The sequence below is a fragment of the Enhydra lutris genome, unplaced genomic scaffold, assembly GCF_002288905.1.
Source record: "Enhydra lutris kenyoni isolate GAN:26980312 unplaced genomic scaffold, ASM228890v2 scaffoldscaffold18, whole genome shotgun sequence".
Taxonomy (NCBI): Eukaryota; Metazoa; Chordata; class Mammalia; order Carnivora; family Mustelidae; genus Enhydra; species Enhydra lutris.
In genome coordinates this window covers 15,439,850-15,461,184 of record NW_019154102.1, presented here as the reverse complement: position 1 = coordinate 15,461,184, position 21,335 = coordinate 15,439,850, and the positions used below count along the sequence as shown (strand labels likewise).

At 37.8% G+C, this 21,335-nt stretch overlaps 1 protein-coding gene across 5 annotated transcripts in view; it reads left to right on the top strand.

The window, feature by feature from the left end:
* Nucleotides 1–9,833: 9,833 nt before the first annotated feature.
* Nucleotides 9,834–21,335, top strand: part of LOC111148074 (pellino E3 ubiquitin protein ligase 1) — a 73,399-nt gene continuing 61,897 nt past the window's right edge. For 2 of the 5 annotated variants that reach the window (XR_002640670.1, XM_022504458.1), the window contains exon 1: nucleotides 12,007–12,305. The gene's annotated coding sequence lies outside the window, so the exon portion shown is untranslated. Of the gene's footprint in view, nucleotides 10,005–12,005; nucleotides 12,306–20,334; nucleotides 20,376–21,335 lie in introns of those variants that run through there. The other 3 variants (XM_022504459.1, XM_022504460.1, XM_022504461.1) reach the window with 3 other exon arrangements.

Sequence of the window (21,335 nt, the reverse complement as noted above, 5' to 3'; positions counted from 1 at the left end):
CTTCATTTAGGCATGAGTTATAGTGCTGTTGACTGTGAGCTCAATATTAATGAATCAACAATATATACTAAATAAGTTGTCTTTAAACAGAAGTATACATAAAATAAGTTTATCTATCCCTCAGTTGACTAAAATGTTGTGACCAGATGCTCACAGATCTTAATCTTGTATTTCCTTGAAGAGACATGGTTTAGTATTCACTAATTCAGTGTTTGCAGCAACTTTATAGATCATAGCTACTATGAATAATGAGATTCGACTGTGCATGTGTGTACGTAATTTCTATGTAGCAAAATTACTGCCACTGGCTAATACCAGTTACTGAACCACATATTATAGTTTATAATACACCTCTGAAAATCCTCTAAATTAAATCTTGTGAAATTATAAACACATTTACCCTTTGATCCAACAATCTTATTTCTAGAAATACATTCCAATGTTATAGTGACAAATAAAAGAACACCCATAACTGTGAATCTTCTAATGGAAGCACACAACAGCACCTTTGAAACAGTCTTGACAAAATTGAACTTGAATCTTTTATGCCTCTAGATCTAACTATCAATTTACAGAAAATTCAAGGGACAGAGGAATATGTAAAACATATGTAGATGCATGGGGCACCTGGGTGGCTCAGTGGGATAAAGCCTCTGCCTTTGGCTCAGGTCATGATCTCAGGGTCCTGGGGTCGAGCCCCACTTCGGGCTCTCTCTGCTCAGCAGGGGGCCTGTCCCCCCGCCCTGCCTGCTGCTCTGCCTACTTGTGATCTCTCCCTCTCTCTGTCAAATAAATAAATACAATTTAAAAAAAAACAACATGTAGATGCAGTCAACAGAATCCAGACTAGACATTCTACTGGACAAATAACCTTATTTCCTCAACAACAACCAACCCCCTACAACCACCTACACATATACACACACACCACTTAAATCTTAAAAGAGACTTAAGCACTGGTAGTCTTATGGAAGAATGTTTATAGCAGCTTTATTCTCAATAACAAAAACTTTCATTAACCAAATATCCATCAACAGGAGAAAAGAGACACATATTATAGTAGTGATAGCAATTATAGGAAGTAGACTAAATGAATCTCACAAACATTATATTGAGAAGAAGCTGGACTTAAAGAGGAGAAAGGCCTAGAACACACACTAATGTAAGGTTCAAAAAAGTCAACATAGAAGTTTCCTGTGAAGGAGTAAGAGGCACAAGGGGACTACCTAGAGAGATGTAAATTCCTGTGTGATGATAGGGATATGGGTTATATTGACATATCCATTTATCAAAACTGTACAGCTAAGATTTGTATGTTGAAATATATGTAACATTTTACCTCAAAACACTGTTAAAAAAATAAAGGAATGGTAGTTGGAGAGTGGGTAGAAGTAGAGATAATAGAAGGAGATAGATCGCTGGTTGTGGTTGAACTGGGTGTTACATATATATATTACACTGATACAAAGCTTTTTAAAAAAAGGGACTTAAGTGATAATAACAACCAATGGCATTTTGGCCATTAACAACTGTCTGGATAAGACTACAAGCTCTATTACAAAGCTGTAATCATCAAGACAATTTGGTACTGGCACAAAAACAGACACATCAATCAATGGAACAGAATAGAGAGCCCAGAAATGGACCCTCAACTCTATGGTCCACTAATCTTCAACAAAGTAGGAAAGAATGTCCAATGGAAAAAAGACAGTCTCTTCAACAAATGGTGTTGGGAAAATCAGACAGCCACATCCAGAAGAATGAAACTGGACCATTTCCTTATACTACACACAAAAATAGACTCAAAATGGATGAAAGACCTCAATGTGAGACAGGAATCCATCAAAATCCTTGAGAAGAACACAAGAGAACACAAGAGAAGAACACACAATCCTTGAGAATAACGAAGAACCTCTTCAACCTCAGCCAAAGCAACTTCTTCCTAAAAACATTGCCAAAAGCAAGGGAAGCAAGGGCAAAAATGAACTATTGGGACTTTATCAAGATCAAAAGCTTTTGCACAGCAAAGGAAACAGTTAACAAAACCAAAAGACAACAGACAGAATGGGAGAAGATATTCGCAAATGACATAACAGATAAAGGGCTAGTATCCAAAATCTATAAAGAACTTATCAAACTCAACACCTAAAGAACAAAGAATCCAATCAAGAAATGGGCAGAAGACATGAACAGACATTTCTGCAAAGAAGACATCCAGATGGCCAATAGACACATGAAAAAGTGCTCAATATCACTTGGTATCAGGGAAATACAAATCAAAACTGCAATGAGATACCACCTCACACCAGTCAGAATGGCTGAAATTAACAAGTCAGGAAATGACAGATGTTGGCAAGGATGCAGAAAAAGGGGAACCCTCCAACACTGTTGGTGAGAATGCAAGCTGGTGCAGCCACTCTGGAAAACAGCATGGAGGTTCCTCAAAAAGTTGAAAATAGAGCTACTCTATAACCCAGCAATCGCACTACTGGGTATTTACCCTAAAGATACAAATGCAGTGATCCGAAGGGGCACATGCACCCAAATGTTTATAGCAGTAATGTCCACAATAGCCAAACTATGGAAAGAACCTAGATGTCCATCAACAGATGAATCGATAAAGAGGAGGTGGTATGTATATAAATGGAATACTATGCAGCCATCAAAAGAAATGAAATCTTGCCACTTGCAATGACGTGGATGGAACTAGAGGGTATTATGCTTAGTGAAATAAGTCAATCGGAGAAAGACAACTGTTATATGATCTCCCTGATATGAGGAAGTGGAGATGCAATGTGGAGGGTTTGGGGGGGTAGGAAAAAAATAAATGAAACAAGTTGGGATCGGGAGGGAGACAAACCATAAGAGACTCTTAATCTCACAAAACAAACTGAGGGTTGCTGGGGGGAGGAGGGTAGGGAGAAGGTGGTGGGGTTATGGACATTGGGGAGGGTATGTGCTATGGTGAGTGCTGTGAAGTGTGTAAACCTGGCGATTCACAGACCTGTACCCCTGGGGCAAATAATACATTATATGCTAATAACAATAGTTTTAAAAAATTGTCTGGATATTTGAGTGTATTAAGGAAATATTCAGGAAGTTATTTTTAGGTGTGATAATCATGTTATAGTTTTGTTTTTAAAATAAAGATGCCCAGTTTTTAAGAGACATGTATGAATATGCAGATAAAATTATATGGCATCTGAGATTTGTTTTGAAATAAGCCAGTGGGTGTAGTGGAGGTAGAGACAAAACAAGGTTGGCCAAGAGCTGAAATTTCTTCAAGCTGGATGATGGATGCATGGGATTCATTGGACTACTTTCTGTTCTTCTGTATATTTTGAAATTTCATATAATAAAAGGATCTGTAAATAATGCATTAAAAACATTCTCCCATAAACTGAAAAACTCCAGGCTGCTATGTCTGGTCGAATGGATGGAACTATATGACTTGGCTAATGTGCAACTCTGATTTTATCAGAGAAGAGACAGGCTGGGAGCAGGAACCCCGGCTGGTAACACTAGCAGGGGGCGTGTGGTGACTCAGGTTGGGAGGTTGGGAGTTTTATACAGTGACACAGCAGGGTGGGGTTGTGAAGAAACTGATCTCTGAGAGGTAACTGTGGAGGCAGGACAAGCAGGAGACAGATGCTTAAGGCAGGTTGTGAAACTGAATGGGGGAATCATCTGAGAAAATATTAAAGCAGTACCAGTTCAGGAGACCTGGTTAGGAGGGATCAATCCTGAAAAAAGCAGAGCTTAACTAGGAAAAGTTTATTGGCAAAGTCCAAGATTCCTGTACTCAGGCCTACAAAGAGATGTTAAAACAAAATGAAATGAAACAAAAACCCATGAGTTTAGAGAGTAACTTACTACTTTACTTACTAATTCAAAGAACTAGAGAAGACTACCAAGGAGGGATTGGGTTGTGGGGCACCAGCCTAGTTGGGGGGATGAAACAAGGAGACTTAGAGTGAGCACCATGAACTTACAGTCCTATAACTTGCCAACTTTAAATATGGTTATTTACCCTAAATTCCCTCCACACCCCAGCCTGGCTCCCCAATATTCCCTAATCATGCCTCGAAAGTGTATATACTACCACTCCAGAGATGGTAATGCTTCACAGTCAGTGTATTTCTTTTGTACTTGAACGTGAAGGAAGTAGTATTTTAGAAAGTCAGAAATGTTCTTAAAGGTATCAGTAAAAGATTTTTAAAAAGAAGAATATAGGTAGTTGTGGCAAAGTATTTGAAACTGCTTTTAAAAATGAGTGAAAAGTTAAAAAAAAAAAAGTGAAAAGTAGACTTCCACAGCATGGCTGACTGAGCTAATTGTAGCCACCTTTTTCTCATACAATACATAGACATCCTGGGTAAACGTAACAACATAGCTGAACTGAAAGAAATAAAGAGAAATCCTTATTGCCAGAGGGGGAAAAGCGTTGTGTCAGGAGAAGGGGACTCAAAGCCAGAGACCTAAATCTCAGTTTTAAGGGCCTGGGGCCAGGGTTTTAATGCCCCTAAAGGGATTTGTAGTGGTCTGGCAGTGCTGAGGTTAGAACTGGGACTTCTGCTAACAGCAGGACTTTCAGATAGCTGAAAGCCAATGTCCAAGCTCAAGGTAGTCAGGCAGGAGGAAATTCCTCCTTATTTGTGAAAGATTCAGGCTTTTTGTTCTATTCAGTCTTTCAACTGATCTGATAAAGCCCACTCACATTAGGGAGTACGATTCACTTTACTCAGTCTAGTGATTCAAACGTCAGTATCATCCAAAAACACCCACAGAGACACACCCAGAATAATGTATAAGCAAGTATCTGGCCCAGTCAGACACATAAAATTAACGATTGCTAGTACTTATCTATAGAGTTGTGTCAAAGATAAAATGAGATAACAGAGCAGGATGCTTGGTACAGGTAAGATCTTAGTAATGCAATAAATGTTAACTGTTGTTATTGTTATTACTCTACACACTCTCCCTGGGGGATCTTTTTTAAAAGATTTATTTATTTATTTGTGGAGGGGCAGGGGCAAAGAGAGAGGGGGTAGAGAGAGAAGCAGACTCCCCACTGAGCACAGATCCCGTAGCGGGGCTTGATCTCAAGACCTTGAGATCGTGACCTGAGCTGAAACCCAGAGTTGGAGGCTCAACTGACTGAGCCACCCAGGCACCCCTGTCCCTGGGGGATCTTACTTCAGTGATGGTATGAGTCCTCAATATTTATCTCATGTCTACTGGATATCATCACATTCGCTTCAAACTCTGTTGTCCAAGACGAAACTCATTATTCTCTACAAAGTTGCTTCTCCTCCTGTGTTCACTATTTTAATGAGTAACTTCAATGTATAATGCCCAGTTACACAGCCAGGAACCTCAAAATTATCCTTCTCTCCTCTTCTCCTCACTTCCCACATCCAATCAGCAATTAAGTCCATTCATTCTATCTCTTGAATGTCTTCGGTATCTGTTCTCTTCTCTCCATTCTCCACAGCTACTTAGTTTGTCCATCATCTCTCACCTGAATTATTACATATTAACTGGTCACCCTGCTCAAACACAAATATGATTTATATTACTCCTTGGTTTAAATCCTTTCAACAATTTCTCATTGCCAAACTCCATGGCATGGCATGGCATGGCATGGCATAGAAAGATTTCTGTGATCTGATCCCAGAAAAATTTACCTAACCTCATGATTCCGAGTGCCCAGATCACACCCTATCATCTGGCCTGAACTGCTTATAGGTCTCCAAGTGGGCCATGCTATTTCATCTTCCGTGTTTTTTCTTATAGTGCAAGCTGTATTGAAATGTCCTTGGTCACCTGGTAAGTACCCAGTCATTTTTCAGGACTCAGCTCAACCACTACCTCCTCTTTGAAGTGTTTTCTAACTGTATTCTCATGTAAAACAATTATTCCCTTGTCTACATATCCACTGTTTCCAAAACATACTTCTAGAAAAGTGGTAAGATTTTGTTTTACTTATCTATTCCCTGGCTTAGAAGATTTTGGAGTTTTGGAAACATGACTAATTAATCTTTTACATCCATAGCTTGGCACTATGATCAATGAGTATTCAATGAAAGAATTAATGCATGAAATTTGAAGTATAAAAATACAAGTAATTATTCCATGAACATATAAATCAGGGGTGGAAACGCAATCTAAATATTCTCTCCATGAGTTTTCCACTTCTCTCATTATTTAGTATTTTTTAAAGTTCCAAAATGACTGCTTGCATATGTGTTGGTTGGCCTAATACTGAGAATATACAGGCTGCATTCTTTGATATAAAAGCATACTCCTTTAAAACATTAAAATCTTAACTAGCTTGTCGTTGACATTTTCCAAATATATCTAAAATGTCAGAGACAGCATTTGGGGCCTACAAATCTTTTGAGTGAAAGCCCAGGCCTTCAAATTGTGTGCCATTCACAGGTTTAAAATAGGAACATGTTCCATGTTGACTGTGAGCTATTTGGAGACTCTGAGAACATTAAAAGAGAATAATTTTATTTTAGGGAGGACTATTGGAAGGTAGAAGTTTTAAGAGTAACCTACATAATATATGAATATTAAAATGCATGCCTCCCCCCAAAACACACGTTATTACTCTCAAATCTGAGAGTCTTAGCAAGAGTTCAATATGTGGTCTAGGTCTTCCTGATCCCAAAGAGAAGACTGCCTGCATTTCTAGTAAAAAAAAACCTTTTAACATACATGAACTAACAGGATATAATCATTTGTCAGCATATGAGAAATTTGGACAAAATATGAAAAGGTACATTCATATGCTGCAGATGAAACATTTGCAATAAAAGGAGAAAAATAAGTTTGTAACAGTTTTTTTCAAGGCATAAGGAAAGATTGGTGATCTAATTCCTGCTACATCATTTACTAGCAAATTAGATTAATTGCATGATGTTTTGGAGAAAGGTATCAATATTGTGATTTTTTCCTTTATATTCATATTCTAAATACCATTGTCATGTATGTTTGGAATGAGGGTAGAAACACAGTTTTAGTTGATTTTTATATGGTCCAATGGTGGAGGAAACATTGGGATTTACTGAGCAAATTCTCAAGATCAAGAATTTTTTAGAATTTAAGAGATCTAACAAAACCCAAGTTATTAATCCTCCAGGATTCACTTTCTTACTGAAATGACTAGGTATTTGAATATACCAAATTTGAAAGTGCAGATAAGCAAAAAGGATAGCTGTTTTGGTCAAAGAAATGTTCAGTATTAAACTAGATACATAGACTGAATAGATGCTGGTAAGTGAAGGTGCACTCATTTCCTGTGACTAAAGTTTCCTGAATTCAAAGCAGGGCAGATTTTGAAGAACTATACAGAAGTGTATGGTGAACACAATTTCAAAAAAGAGAATCACTGATTTTCATATATAAATGAATGCAACCTTGATTTTCTACCTGACTTTAAAGTACAAACCCCATAATGTCTAAATTGGGCTATTTCCACGTTATTATGGTGGCTGTTTCAAAGTAGTATATATTGACTGAACATTTGCTCTATTCTAAGGACTTTACATGTATTTCCTCTTTCAAGAAAAATTGATTGAACTAATAATAAGTGATGATCATACAAAAGATAAACTATTCCCTCAATTTAGTGACAAGTACACAAACTCCAGAATTATGTTGAAGTTGCTGCCAATGAAACCAAATTTTGAGCAATGTCTGGGTCTACCTGATTCTGGGAAATATACTTTATTTCATGAAGCTACTTTATTTCCTGAAACAGAAGAGCATGTAGCTCTTCTGATTATGTTCAGCTGTACATACATAGAATACAAAATAACAATGCCTATAAATAAGAAAGAAGCTTACTTCTGTCACACTTAAAAGAGGTCATTTCTGTTTCTACATTCACACATACTTTTTTTAAGATTTCATTTTATCTCCACTGTTGACTTATTAGCTATACCTGTTTTATTTTTGATGGGTGTTCTAAGATTTAGAATGCACATTTTTAATTTATCACACCTGACCTTCAAATGAGAGTACATTTCACATATAATTTAATTCTAACAATATAATTCCATTTCACCTTCCATCCTTTGAATTATTATTGTCAAGTATTTTACTTCTACATATATTATGAACCCTATAAAACACTTATATTTTTAAGTAGTAATTATCATTTAACATTTTTTAAATGGGGGGCATCTTTTGTGTTTACTTACATAGTTACCATTTCCAGAACTCTTCATTCTTTACTATAAATCCAAGCTTCTGTGTGTGTATGTGTGTATTTAATGCTGAAAAAGTTGCTTTAACATTTCTTGTGGTGCAGTGCAACATTCTCTCAGCTTTTGGTTTATTTAGCTTTCATTTTTAAAAGATATTTTCTCTTGATAGAGGATTCTATGTGACAGACTTCTTTTCTTTCAGCACTTTTTAAAATCCCCTTTCATTGTCTTTTGACTTGCATAGTTTCTGATCAGTAGTTTATTGAATTTTTGTCTTTGTTTCTCTATACTTAAGGTACCTTTCTCCCCCCCCACCCCCGGCTGCTTTTAACATTTTCTTCTTATCACAAGTTTTCAACAATTTAATGATGATGTCTTTTGTGGTGGTTTTGTGAGTGTGTGTGCTGACTCTGCTTGGGGCTCATTGAACTTTTTGAGTCTTTAAGTTTACAATTTTTATAAAATTTTTAGCTATATTACTTCAAAGAATTTTTCTGTCACTCTTCTCACCTTTCTCTCATCTGGAACTCCAGTTGCACAAAAATTAGAATACTTGGTATTATCCTACCAAGATCACTGAGGTTGTTTTCCTTTTTTTAGTTTTTGTTGTCATTTGTTTTAGTTTTTTCCTTCACATGCCAGACTCTACTGCCTTGTCTTCAAGTTTACCAATCTTTTTCCTGAGCATCCAATCTGCTTGAGTGTGAATCTCACCCAGTGAAATTTTTATGTTCATTGAAATTCCATATTTTTATATCTTTAATTTCTCTTTCAGTATATGGAGCATATTTATAATAATTTTTAATGTTGTCGACTGCTAGTTCTGCCATCTTTGTCATTTCTGTGTTTATGTTGACTGACTTTTCTCCTGATTATAGATTACATTTTCCTACTTCTTTGTATTTTCTAGTTCTCTTGCTAGTTCCCCGGCATTTTCATGATCTTCCTGCCTACGCCTTACGTGCTGGTGTTCCCCAGGATGCTATTATTGATTCTTCCTTTTCTGCTCTACATACTCCCCCTGGGATTATTTCATCCATTCCCATAATTTTGACTGCCATCTTAGTGATGGTATATTCCAATTATAACTTCTGCTGTCCAGATCTCTCTTCAGAGCACTAGAGTCATATATATATACATATACATATGTATATATGTATGACTGCCTACTCCACTTCTCCACAGAGATGTCCAGAATTATCTCAAACTCAACATATCCAAAGTGAATTCATCAAATTCCCCCTCAAAAGCTGTTCAATCTCCTGTATTCCTTAACTCAGTGAATGGCATCACTAGCTCATAAATCTGTGACTCATCCTTCTCCTTCCCTATAATAGATATTGTGGATCCCTCCCATCCCGTCAGCCTTCGTTCTTCATTTTCTGGGCAATCACCTCAGTTTTCACTGGGATAGCCATACTTTCTCATCACAACTTGGGGAGAATCTGACTCCTTTGGGTCTAGGGAAAGGGTATATGTCTTTATCCTTAAATAATTAGCCTCATGTCATCCCTGGTCATGTATAGACATGTGAATCAATTCTTAAGGCTTCTGGGAAAGGTGTTTTCTCTCCTTCCTAAAAGACTTTTCAAAAATTACTCTTTTTTTTCTTTTCATGTACCCAGATGGTAAAACTTAAAACCATAGGAATTTCATAAAACCACTATCACTTGACCATATACTAAGGAAGGAAAAGCAATGAAACTAGAGAGAAACATGACATCTCTGAACTGTTGAATCATTCAGCTCTGTAGCTCACATTTTCATTGGACTTTCTATCTAAGACAGGTAATACCGGTTTATTGGTTAAGCCAGTTAGAGCTGGGTTTTTGCTGCTTGCAACCAAAAGCATCATAATTAATAACTTTCCTTCACCTTTCACCCCCAAACACAGGTAATTGCTCACTAGATTCTATTAATTCTCTCTTTTAAATAGTGCCTGATTAATCACCCTCCGTTCTGTCACTAGTGTCATTGTCACTGCCAATGCCTTAGTTCAGGCTCTCCTCTTTTTTAAATGCATAAAATGCATTTCTAAAATACATATCTTATCAAAATTTCATCTGCTTAAGTCCTGGCATGAATTTCCATTGCATCTAGAAAAGAGTCCACATTCCTTAGCATATTGTATAAGATTCTTCATGATCTAAGCAGTTTCCCTTACTTTTTCTGTGTCTCCTCTCACTACTCCCTCAAACCCATTCTACCAATGCTGAACTCTTTGCATAATCAAAATACTGAACAGTCTCCTGCCTCTAGCATTTTGCTCTTGCTACCTTTTACCTCCACCCCCAAGGCTCCCACCCACTTCTCTCTTCCCCTCCTCCACCAAAATGCACAAACACGTTGACACATAGTCATCTTCAAGTTCGAATGTTTTGGAAGCATCTCCTGATCTTGCTTGAGTCTGGGGCAGCTGTGTATTAAAGTACCTGGTGTACTTTCCTGTTATAGTATTTATCACATTGAGTCCCTTTATTTACCTGTGTGCTCTGTGCATGGCAAGCACTTTCAAAACAAGGAAACTTTCTTTTACATTCTTGTATCTCTACTTCTGAGAACTAATAAAGTGCCTGGAACATAGTATACTCAATAAATGTTTTTTTGAATGAGTAATTATGTGGTCTACAAGCATAAGGATTTCTGATCTTGAGATTCTATTTGAAAACCTCAATTTTTCTCTCACGAAATGTGTTTCTAATTTATAAACATTAATCTTTTTCTTCCAGGATATGGGTTTCTAGCTAAGCAGAGCAGGAAAACAAAACAGCTTGCTTGGGACAGGTTGCTTTTAGTCCTGTAGAGATCCAGTAACTTTATCCTGCCTTTCACCACCCTCCTCCACTACCAATTTGCACCTGGGTGCTCGATATGGGTGTAGACTTAGCTGACCAGCCCAACAGCATACTTAGACCTTAGTTCAGACTTCTGTTATTGCCAAATGAAAGTTTGCCAATATATGTACAGTAAACAATTTTCAACATCCCACGTATTGTTTGAATTTATGTATATTTCTCAAAAATCGTAGACTAAAATAAACAAATCTGGGTTATTTTACACTGAGCAAGTAAAAAATACCAATCCAATCCTGAACTTTTACCTTTGCTGTTCTTAAAATTTGATGTGACTAAGTGAAAAAATTAACTATGGGATTCCGACAGTGCTAATAATAGTTTCATCACTTGTTAGGTTACTGGAAGGCAGCTACATTTCTACAAGTCTTACGTAAAACAAAACAAAACAAAACCTTGAATTTAAGGCAGAGAGGATTCGTTTGAGGGAAGGGAAGGAAAATTGTATTTGTGATTCAGAATTTTGAAAAAAAATTAAGCAGCAAGGAAGACCGAAATAGCGACAGGAAGTCAGACTTCACTGGGCACTTGTGAGTGGTGAAGCTAGGAGCTGGGGGTGGAGCAAAGTAGGAAGGACTAGCTGAGGGCGGGATCCCTAACAGCACCTTAAGACAAGAAGGGCCTTGTTCAGCCCGCTGCAGCAAAGAACACGTTCTCTTCCTCGGTGTGTGTCGGTGACCATAGTAACAGTGGGGGCCGACCCTCTCTCCTCGAGCATGCGCAGTGCAGAAAGAGTGGGCAGCATCCTCAACCCCAAGGTTTCCCTCTTTTCTTCAGTCGGAAAACTACAACTCCCAAGAGACCACTCCGCGAAGCGTCACCGCCTCCCGCCGTGGCCCTGCCTAGTCCCCTCCCTCCTGCCACGCCCTCCTGTTAGTCCCCTCCCCTCCTTCTGAGTGTGTGTCAGTGACCCAGAGGCGGTGTGAGGCGGAGGGACCGTCGGGGGGCGCCGCCGCGGCCGCCGCCTCCACCAGCAACCCCAGCCGTGCCGCGCGTTCGGATTTGCCTCGAGCCCTCCGGGAGCGGACCACAAAGCGGGCCCCGCGCTTTTCCCTCCGCCCGCGGCTCCTCAGCACTCGGTTCCGCGGCCAACTTCCCTCGCGGGGCTTGGCCGGTTGGCGAGGAAGGCGGCGCAGAACGCTGGGCTGTCTGCTCGCCCTCCTCGCGTACGCACACTTCACCCCCTCGCTCCGGCTCTCGGGGCCGTGCTGGGATTGCGGCCGCCAGCAATTGTCCGGTGAGTGTGGCGGCGGCGCGCCGCGGGAGGGATGGTGACGGGGTTGGCGAGGGGTGCGGGCAAGGCGGGCGCGTAACTTCCTCGGCTGCTGCTCGGGGCGACCGGCCGACTCTCCCCGCCCGCCTGCGCGCCCCCGCGCTGGAGACGGCCGAGAGCCGAGTTTGCGGCGCGGGCATCCCGCGCCCTCGCAGGAGGAAGCGCCTTTGTCAGGAGCCGGCCCGACGCGCCCTCCCCCTCCGCCCGGGAGTCCGGCGCGCGGCGGCCAAATCCTAGCCCCGCGCTCTGCGCGCGGCCGCAAGCTGCGGGAGGGGAGCTCCGCGGGGGCAGGGAGGAAGAGAGAACTGAAAGAGAAACAAAGGGGGCGGTGGGCTTTTCTTTTGTTTGTGTGAATCTGCTAACTTCTTTCTCCTTCCTTACATAACGCAGACTTCCAAGTTAGTCATTCTTTTTATTGTTGTGATTATTGTCATCTTCTCTGCGTGTCTCTCGCATTTCCTTTCATCTCTGGATCTCATAGCGTTTAAAAACACTAATTAATTACACCTCTGGGGTCCCTACGAAACAAGTTAATATGCCCGTTTTCGTAAGTGGGTAAACTGAGGTCCGGAAGAGCTCTCTAATTGATGGATGCTCTTGATCTTCCGCCGCGCCTAATGTCTGAGGACCTGAAACCGTTTATGAGTAAGAACTCGTTCTCCAATGCCCCGTGGAAAAGTTAAAGATGCTCATTTTAGTTACAGGTTAACTGAAGTCTAAAAGAAGTCTGGGTAATTGTTAGGTAGTTCAAACAATAATTCTTCTTAAATAGTATTTGAATCTTAAAACCTCAAAGGACTCTTGGAAAATGCTGTAAATCATAAACTCACCTCAGCATCTACTTTTATTTTTGTACACTCAGGTCTCTTATGAGGCAAGAGAGCAATGATGGGGGGCAGGAGGGCAGAGTTTTTTTTTTTTTTTAATGTAGATTTGACAGATATTAATTACTACACACAAGGAAATGTGTCTTGGTTTTAACAGCATCAACAGCCTTCCCGTCGTGTAGTCGTCAAACAGTATGTTAACAAAAAATTGAGGGAACATTTCATCCATAAGGTGCTGATTGTGCCATGGACTGAAGCTTTAAGTGTTTGAAAAGGTCATTTGTTTGTTTTGGTTCAAGGCTGTGTACTTTTCCTCTGCAAAATGTTTTGTTTTCGTAGCAGCTGATCTTTTGTTTCAGAACTGGCTTTGTCTTTTTCTACATTGAATATGTATTATAATTGAGGAGAGATGTAAAGTGCTGTTTTTTTGTTTGTTTTTTTGCATTGTAGTGTGAATTTAAATTTTTGAATTGTGGAGAAGGTTCAGTCTTTCAGTTCTTCTGTTACAGTTTATGTTTCCTTTAAAACAGGAAATGTTTTCTCAGAGTGATCAGATTTACATATCTCAAAACATTGTCCTTATTGTACAAATATATCATATGAATTCCTTTTGTTTTTTATTCACACCAACAACCTCTTCTGGAGGAATATGCTTAACTCTGAGAACAAGCTTGTTTATTTTGGTAGTTGAACCAAACTGAAGGGTACCAAAAATTCAAATTAAGCATCGTTTCTCTTAGTTATTTCCTGAGGTGAATAATGATTAGAACTGTAGTAACAGTGAGTACTTTCACTTATCCTAATTACTCCTAAATTTAACTTTGTGTAATATTGTTGTCCCCAAATTTTAGATTCTAGTGGTCCCATCAGAAAAGGAAAGTGAGACATTTGTTCTTTTCATATTTCTCTGCAGTCCTCTAACCTGCCCCCTTCCTGTAGTATATTTAAAGAGGTCTTGAGTTTAAAACAAACAGTTGGAAATCAAACAGTTAAGTGTATGGAAAGTTGCATGTAGTGAAGTGGTTTTAATGCCTCATCTAATAAATTTGCACCTTTTAAAGGGAAAACTGTCATCTAGGTTTTAATTAATGTATTAGAGGTGCTGTATTGCAATAATGGTAGTATTTATTGACTTAAAGAAAAAGCTAGAAATTGTGTCTTAGTGACAGATCTGGGGTGAAGGAGGAGAAGCTGTGCTCTTCTTAAAATTGTCATTTCAGTGACCTTGCAGTTAGTTGGCTATGTTGAACTTTTTCTGAAAGCTTTTACAAACCAGATTTGCCAAAGGCATTTGTGCTTTAAGGAAGCTACTGACAAAACATCTTTACTCAGTCACTGGAGTCCAAAGGCAGAAGCTAGTGTTGACTGGCAAAGGCTGGCATTGCAGGTTTCCTGATGTCTTTGGGGGAACCCTGAAAGAAATGACTGAAAAGCACAGGTTAGGGAATGAGTCTGGTACCACCGAATGCTAGTCAGGCATGTTTCAAGGGGAAACGTCTGTAGACTGCTATTTGACTTTATTTCAGCTTCTTTTCAGATTGTTATAATGTCACTTGTATATTCAGAATCTTGTGATTCAGAATATGCCTTATGGTAGTTGTCCAGTGGGTCAGATGATAAGGACTATACTGTAGTAATCCTGCTTTGTGAACAACTGTTTACAGACAGAAACTTCTGGGGTTGATAAATATTTTAAGCCCGGGCTTAGAATTGAAAACTATCTTTCTAACTTTCTCACACACATACATCTTACCACTGCATATCAATATAGATCTATCCTTGTATTCATTAAATCAAAAAGATTTGTGTGGATTATTTTATTACTATATTTTAACTGTACAGTATATATTAAAATTTCAAAATGACAGGTATATGATGGCACTAAGATGGTCCCAGGAGTTTCTTTGGAAAAATCATGTTACATTTATGTCATTTAATTAAAAAGAATGATTTAAGAGCCAGTGGAAAGAAGGAAGAGGAAAATCAACAGAAAGAAGGAAACCTGATAATGTTTTTAAAGAGTACAATATAAAAGATTCCTGGCAACATTATATAAGGGACAAAATTCTAGCTAAAATCTATAAACAGTGAATTCCACTTAGCACTTTCTGTTTATAGATTTCTAGCCATCTTTTCCAGATTCCTTCTAAATATATTACACAGAAAAAGTAAACAGATCATTCTTTCAAGGGATTTGGGTTGTTGGAGATTTTTTTTACACATGTGTTAAGGGGGTGGGTGGGTTATTGTTGTTTTTCTTTAAGTTTGACTTCTGCCAGAGAAGATTTCCCCCACAGTAATGTGTGGGAATCTCAAAACAAGAAATATTGGTCACTGAAACTAGACATAATTTCAAGTTATGCCACTAGCTTTTTCTCACATTGTCTTGAAAGACCACTTCTAATTTTCCTTTCAAAGATTGAAAATAATTGCCTAACATATTACACTTAGTAGGCCCTACATAAGTTCTGTTGTTGTTGCTGAATTAATTTGCAAGTAATAAAGAAGCAGCAATGATTTCTTGAGGGAATATCAGGGAATTTGTGATTTTTTTTTTCATTTTTAAATAGAAATAAGTAATCAAAACATGAATATCTGATTGGAGCCTTTCAATTAGCATAGCTTCCTTCAGAAGTAAACTTAGGAAAAGAGCTTCATCAGGTAATTTAAGAGAAATGAATTGTAAATGAGTCTATGAAGATGTGATTGTTTTTTCAGAATGTGTAGGCGATGTTTTAGATTTTTTTTTTTTGCTTCAGTAAACTCTGTTTCAAAGAACAAGAATCTACATAGTATTCCATGTATTACCCCTATAAGACTTTTATACACCTCAAAATACCATTTACAGAAAAATAGAATATGTTGCTATTGCCTGTAAATGGCAAAATCCAGACATTTGTCATTCCCCAGTTAATTTTGACCATTCATGTAGTTTTTAAAAAAGTTCTAAATTCAATACACATGTAATTTACTTCCTTTTCAAAGAATTTATTACTGATTTTTCTTTTATAATGAACCCTTGGGATGTTGCTAATTCTAAAAATATGTAGTACCCCTAGTTTCCCACCATCTTCTGCAGTTTCTTTTCCTATCATTTTTTGGCTACAATTTGCTTTCTCCCCTAAATTGTCTAAAATGAGCTAAGAAAAGTTTTCACATACTTGACAAGAAATATAGTCAGTTATTTATGATGCTAAACTTCAGCCAAATTTCATTGTACAATGTGCATTAAATTTGTTTTGGAGATAAAAGTATGCTTACTTTGAAAGAGGAAAGGTAAAGTAGGGATAACAAATTTCACCTTGGGTACCAAATCTGGCTCCCTGCACAATATTTAGAAAACTGGGAGTCGCAGTTCAGACTCAGCAGGAAAGAGTGCTATGATTAGCAATCTCTGCTATTGCGTGGGCAATGGACTTTTGACATGAATGCCAAATATTCATTCGGTATTTATTGGATGTCTTTTATGTATTGGGCCCTGGTCTAGATGCTAATATCACTCACACAGACTAAAAGTAAAAACTCTACCTTAATGGTGTTTACATTCTAAACCAAGACACAAGCAATAAAATAAGTAAGTAAAATACTTCATGTTTTACCTCATTTCTTCTTCTTCTTCTTTTATTTTTTTAAAGATTTTATTTATGTACCTATTTGAGAGAGCTAGAGAGCATGAGCGGGATGGGGGAGCGTGGAGGGAGAGAGGGAGAAGCAGACTCCCTGCTGAGCAGGGAGCCCTGATACAAGGCTCAATCCCAGGACCCTGGGACCATGACCTGAGCCAGAGGGAGATGCTTAACCGACTGAGCCACCCATGTGCCCCAAATGACCTCATTTCTTCAAAAAATAAATAACGGGAAATAAGAAATGGAGAGGAAGCTGTAAGATTAAGAGAGACTTCAGAGGCATATCCACCAAATGTATAGTGTATGGACCTTATATCCTGCTTTGAGCAAACTAACTATAAAAAGATGTTTGTGAAAATTGGGGAAATTTGGACATTAGATATTTGATTAAAAGGAATTGTTAGTTTTTGTAGGTGTGATAATGTGTTATGGGTTTTAAATAGTCCTTTTAGAGATCTAATGTATTTATGAATTAAAATACCATGTTTGAATTATTGCTCTAAAATAATTTGGAGGGGAGAGGAGCATAAATGAAACAAGATTGGCCATATATTGAAAGTTGTTGAAGGTAGATGATGGATACCTGAGATTTTTCATAGTCTATTTTTGTGTATGTTTGAAATTTTCTGTAATGAACAGTTTATACACAAACATACACGCACACACACACACACACACAGAGACACGTGAGGTAAGGGGGTAAACCTTGCAGATAATCCTGGGGCAGGACACAGGCAAAGAGAACAGCAAGTATGATGGCCCTGAGGTAGAGAATCTTGACTAGAATGCAAGAAACTACAAGAAGATGGGTGTGACTGCGTTAGAGTGAGAGAGTAGCAGGAGGTTGGGTAAGAAAGGTAAAGGGAGGGGCCAGGAGACCAGATTTTATAGGACCTGCTTGGTTATCCATCCTTGCTTTAAAGTAAGGACATTTATTTTACATACTTTACTTTAGTCACCCTGAAAGCTATGCACTTATTTCAAGAATACTAGCATTACTCCAAATATTTTTGGAACTACCTTTTTTTGGGAATTGCCTTCTAAGCAAGTTGAAGAGCCACACACAAAAATAACTCAGTACTTTATATTTGTTACTTGTTTTTAAGGAAAAGGGGGGTATTAGCCACATGATATCTCATTTCGTTTATCAGATATGATTCAGAAAAGATTTTGGACAGAAAGAAAATAGGAAATAACTTCAGGCTGTTTCTAAAATTCACATCCACTCTGAGAATGCAATTACTGTTTCTAAATATCAGATCTACCCGTAGACTGAAAAGGAATTTTAATAATGTTTTGGACAATTGTAGCATCATTTAGAATAAGGATCTACCTCTGAGAGTGACTAATATGGAAGAGGCTATTACACTCATTGTGATATTTAAGTTTCGTCTGATGCTTTATAACACATATACACACTAGACCATGCACACTTCTTAATAATTAGGTCCTCAAAACAATCATTGCAGGTAAGTTTCCGTGTTGTGTATTCAAGACTGAAGAGATGGCATTTATAATGTATTGAAGTTGTATAACTTTCTTGTTGCTATGGCATATACTTAGGGAATTGAAAGACTAGCACACATTTAGTGTTAGAGACTAATCTGATTCTTAAGTCTTATATTCATGCTTTAGTTCTCAGATTAGTAGTTGTTTCTGGAACATGATGATTTGCCATAATAAAGAACCGTGTTTAAATCTTTTATTACTATAGAAAAATTGATCTCATCCTCCAAATGTTTGAAAGTCCCTCTCAAAGAAACCCTCCATAAATATGGATTTTTAAAATCTTCCATTCATGGGACAATATACATGTGGAGATTACTAACTTTGAATGGTTTTACACTAAATTACTTAAAATGATAAATGATTTTCATTCTCTGTAGGGATAAGTTTTCCAACCTGAGAAACTAAACTTATTTCAATGAGTTTTACTGTGTTGATAACATTGAATTTAAAAACAATTTTATAGTTAATTATGCATAATAGGAGGGCACAATGTTTTCTCTTGTATTTTTCATCAATAATATGTAGGATTTAATGAGATAAGTAGAACTTGTGAACTTCTTTATATAATAATTGCAAGGGCACCTGGCTTCCTCAATCAGTAGAGTATGCATTTTTTTATCTCAAGGTTGTGAGTTTGAGACCCATGGTGGGTGTAGAGATTACTTTTAAAAAATAAAATCTTAAAAAAATAATAACAAAAAAGTTGCATAAAGTGACCACTGGGAATATAAGTATGTAACAGTATACTTTAAAAAGCTCCCTATTTTAAACATTTTTCAGAAAATTCTTTAATTTCTTTAATTCAACCAGAGTTTTTGGTCCTTTTGGTGTGTATATGTGTAGGTGTACATATAGACAAATAGAACCTTCCTTCATAAACTGTATATATTATCAGGATTTAGATGTTAGGTTGGGTTATTTAATGTATTTTAAACACTAGTCTATTGACATGAAACAGAGAACCCATGTTTAATTCCTGGGCTTTCCATTAACTCTGAAGATCTTTACAAGCTATCTTTGATTCACCTGTAAAATACAATAAAAAGAAAAATAGTTTTTCATGAAGAACTTTGAAATTCTATGATGGGAATTTCATGGTGTGTGGCTCATCTTAGAAATTGTTTTTAGTCTGTTGATTTGGTAGTAGGATTATGAATCTTTTTCATTTCCCTTTTTGTGGAATAAATAACTTATGATGGAGGAGGAAGAGTAAGAGGGGGAGGGGAAGAGAAGGAAGGAAGGAAAAAAATTGGCTCTCACAAAAGAGTAAACATGTTCATAGATAATTCTTGTAACTTGGATCTACTTAAGTGTCCATGACTTAATGAGCTAAGACTCAAATTTATAAATTAAATGGAGAATAGTAATAATAATACACCTTCCATTTCAAGAAAAAAAGTTGCTTTGCAAAAGGGACATCTTAAATTTCATATTGGCTTAAACTTTTTCACCATGATAAAGCCTGTATTTATTTTGGGAAATAATAACAATAATGAATTGATAATAATGTTAATAATGATGGTGATGATAATTAACAGAAATAAAGAATTATTTGAAAATTCACATTTGGGGCACCGGGTGGCTCAGTTGGTTAAGCATCCAACTCCTGATTTTGTCTCACGTCGTGAATTGAGTTGGGCTCCATGCTCAGTGGGAAGTCTGCTTCTCTCTCTCTCCCTCCCTCCCTCCCTCTGTCCCTCTCCCTTCTTCTGTCCCTATTCACCTGCTCACATGTGCACGTGCACTTGCATGCTCTCTCTCAAATAAATAAATAAACCTTTTTCAAAAAAAGAAAGTTTACTCTATTAAACTCTGTAGATTTTTATAGCATCAGGTTCCAAGATGTTCTTTTCAACTTGTGCTTTGTAAGATACTAGTATTCCATATCTCGGCAGGTCTCACTTCATCTCTCTCTTACTTTCATCTCTTTCTCACTTTGTCACTGGCTCTGTTTATCTTCCTTTGCTTGCTTTAGTGCCCATTGCTCCTCCACCATGTTTTCTACATGTCTCCCATTTTTTATACTTACAGAGTGGGCTTGGAATGAATGAAGAGTGTTAAAGAAGTAACAGGTAGGTGACAAATATAACACTTGTCCTATTTGTGTCTTACCTACTTAGCTTCTTTTTTATCTTTTCTTGCCCCCCCTTTTTGGTGTGTGTTCTAGTAGAGAGATAGCATATCCCATCAGCTAGGCACTAAGAGATAAGTATGTGACCCAGAGAACACAGTACTTTTTGAACTGAATAATGTAGGAAGTAGTAGTACACTCATTGAACTGAAAGCCTCGTGAGTTAATTCTGCATCCATCCAGAACCTATACCTAAACTAGCAAAAAAATTTTTTAAAACATTTTATTTATTCATTTGACAGAGATCACAAGTAAGCAGAGAGGCAGGCAGAGATAGAGGAGGAAGCGGGCTCCCCGCTGAGCAGGGAGCCCAATGTGGGGCTCGATCTGAGGACCCTGGGATCATGACCTGAGCCAGAGGCAGAGACTTTAACCTACTGAGCCACCCAGGCACCCCTAAACTAGCAAAATTTAATAGAGTTAGAAGCCTAGTAGAATTTCAAAGGCCATTTTCAGCTCTTGGTGCGTGTTGTCTTTTCCAAAAACATCAGTCAGGGACTTCATCATCACTGTAATAATAAATGGCCTTGGAAAAAAACTGCCTGGACTTCTGATAAGGTGCTTTTTGACAATGAAAGGGAAAGGATAAGAAAATCAGTAATGTGGTAAAGAAGTTTATAACTTCTCCATCCTTGCGTGGAATAAATTACAAGGTGATTGGCCCTGATTTTTGGCTAGTTAGATGCTCATTGTAGTGTTCATCATGTCAGTTGGCTTAATCCTTAGAAGGCATCATAAAGTTTAATTTTATTTTTTAACAATAAGTAAAAACAATTGGAGGCGATTTGTTGGTTCCTCAAAACCTTAGTGTTGGACAGACTTCATGAATCTGAAAGCTTTTTAAATTTACTTACTGCTTTACTGTAATTTTTGTTTAAAATGGGATGATTCAGCCTCTGAA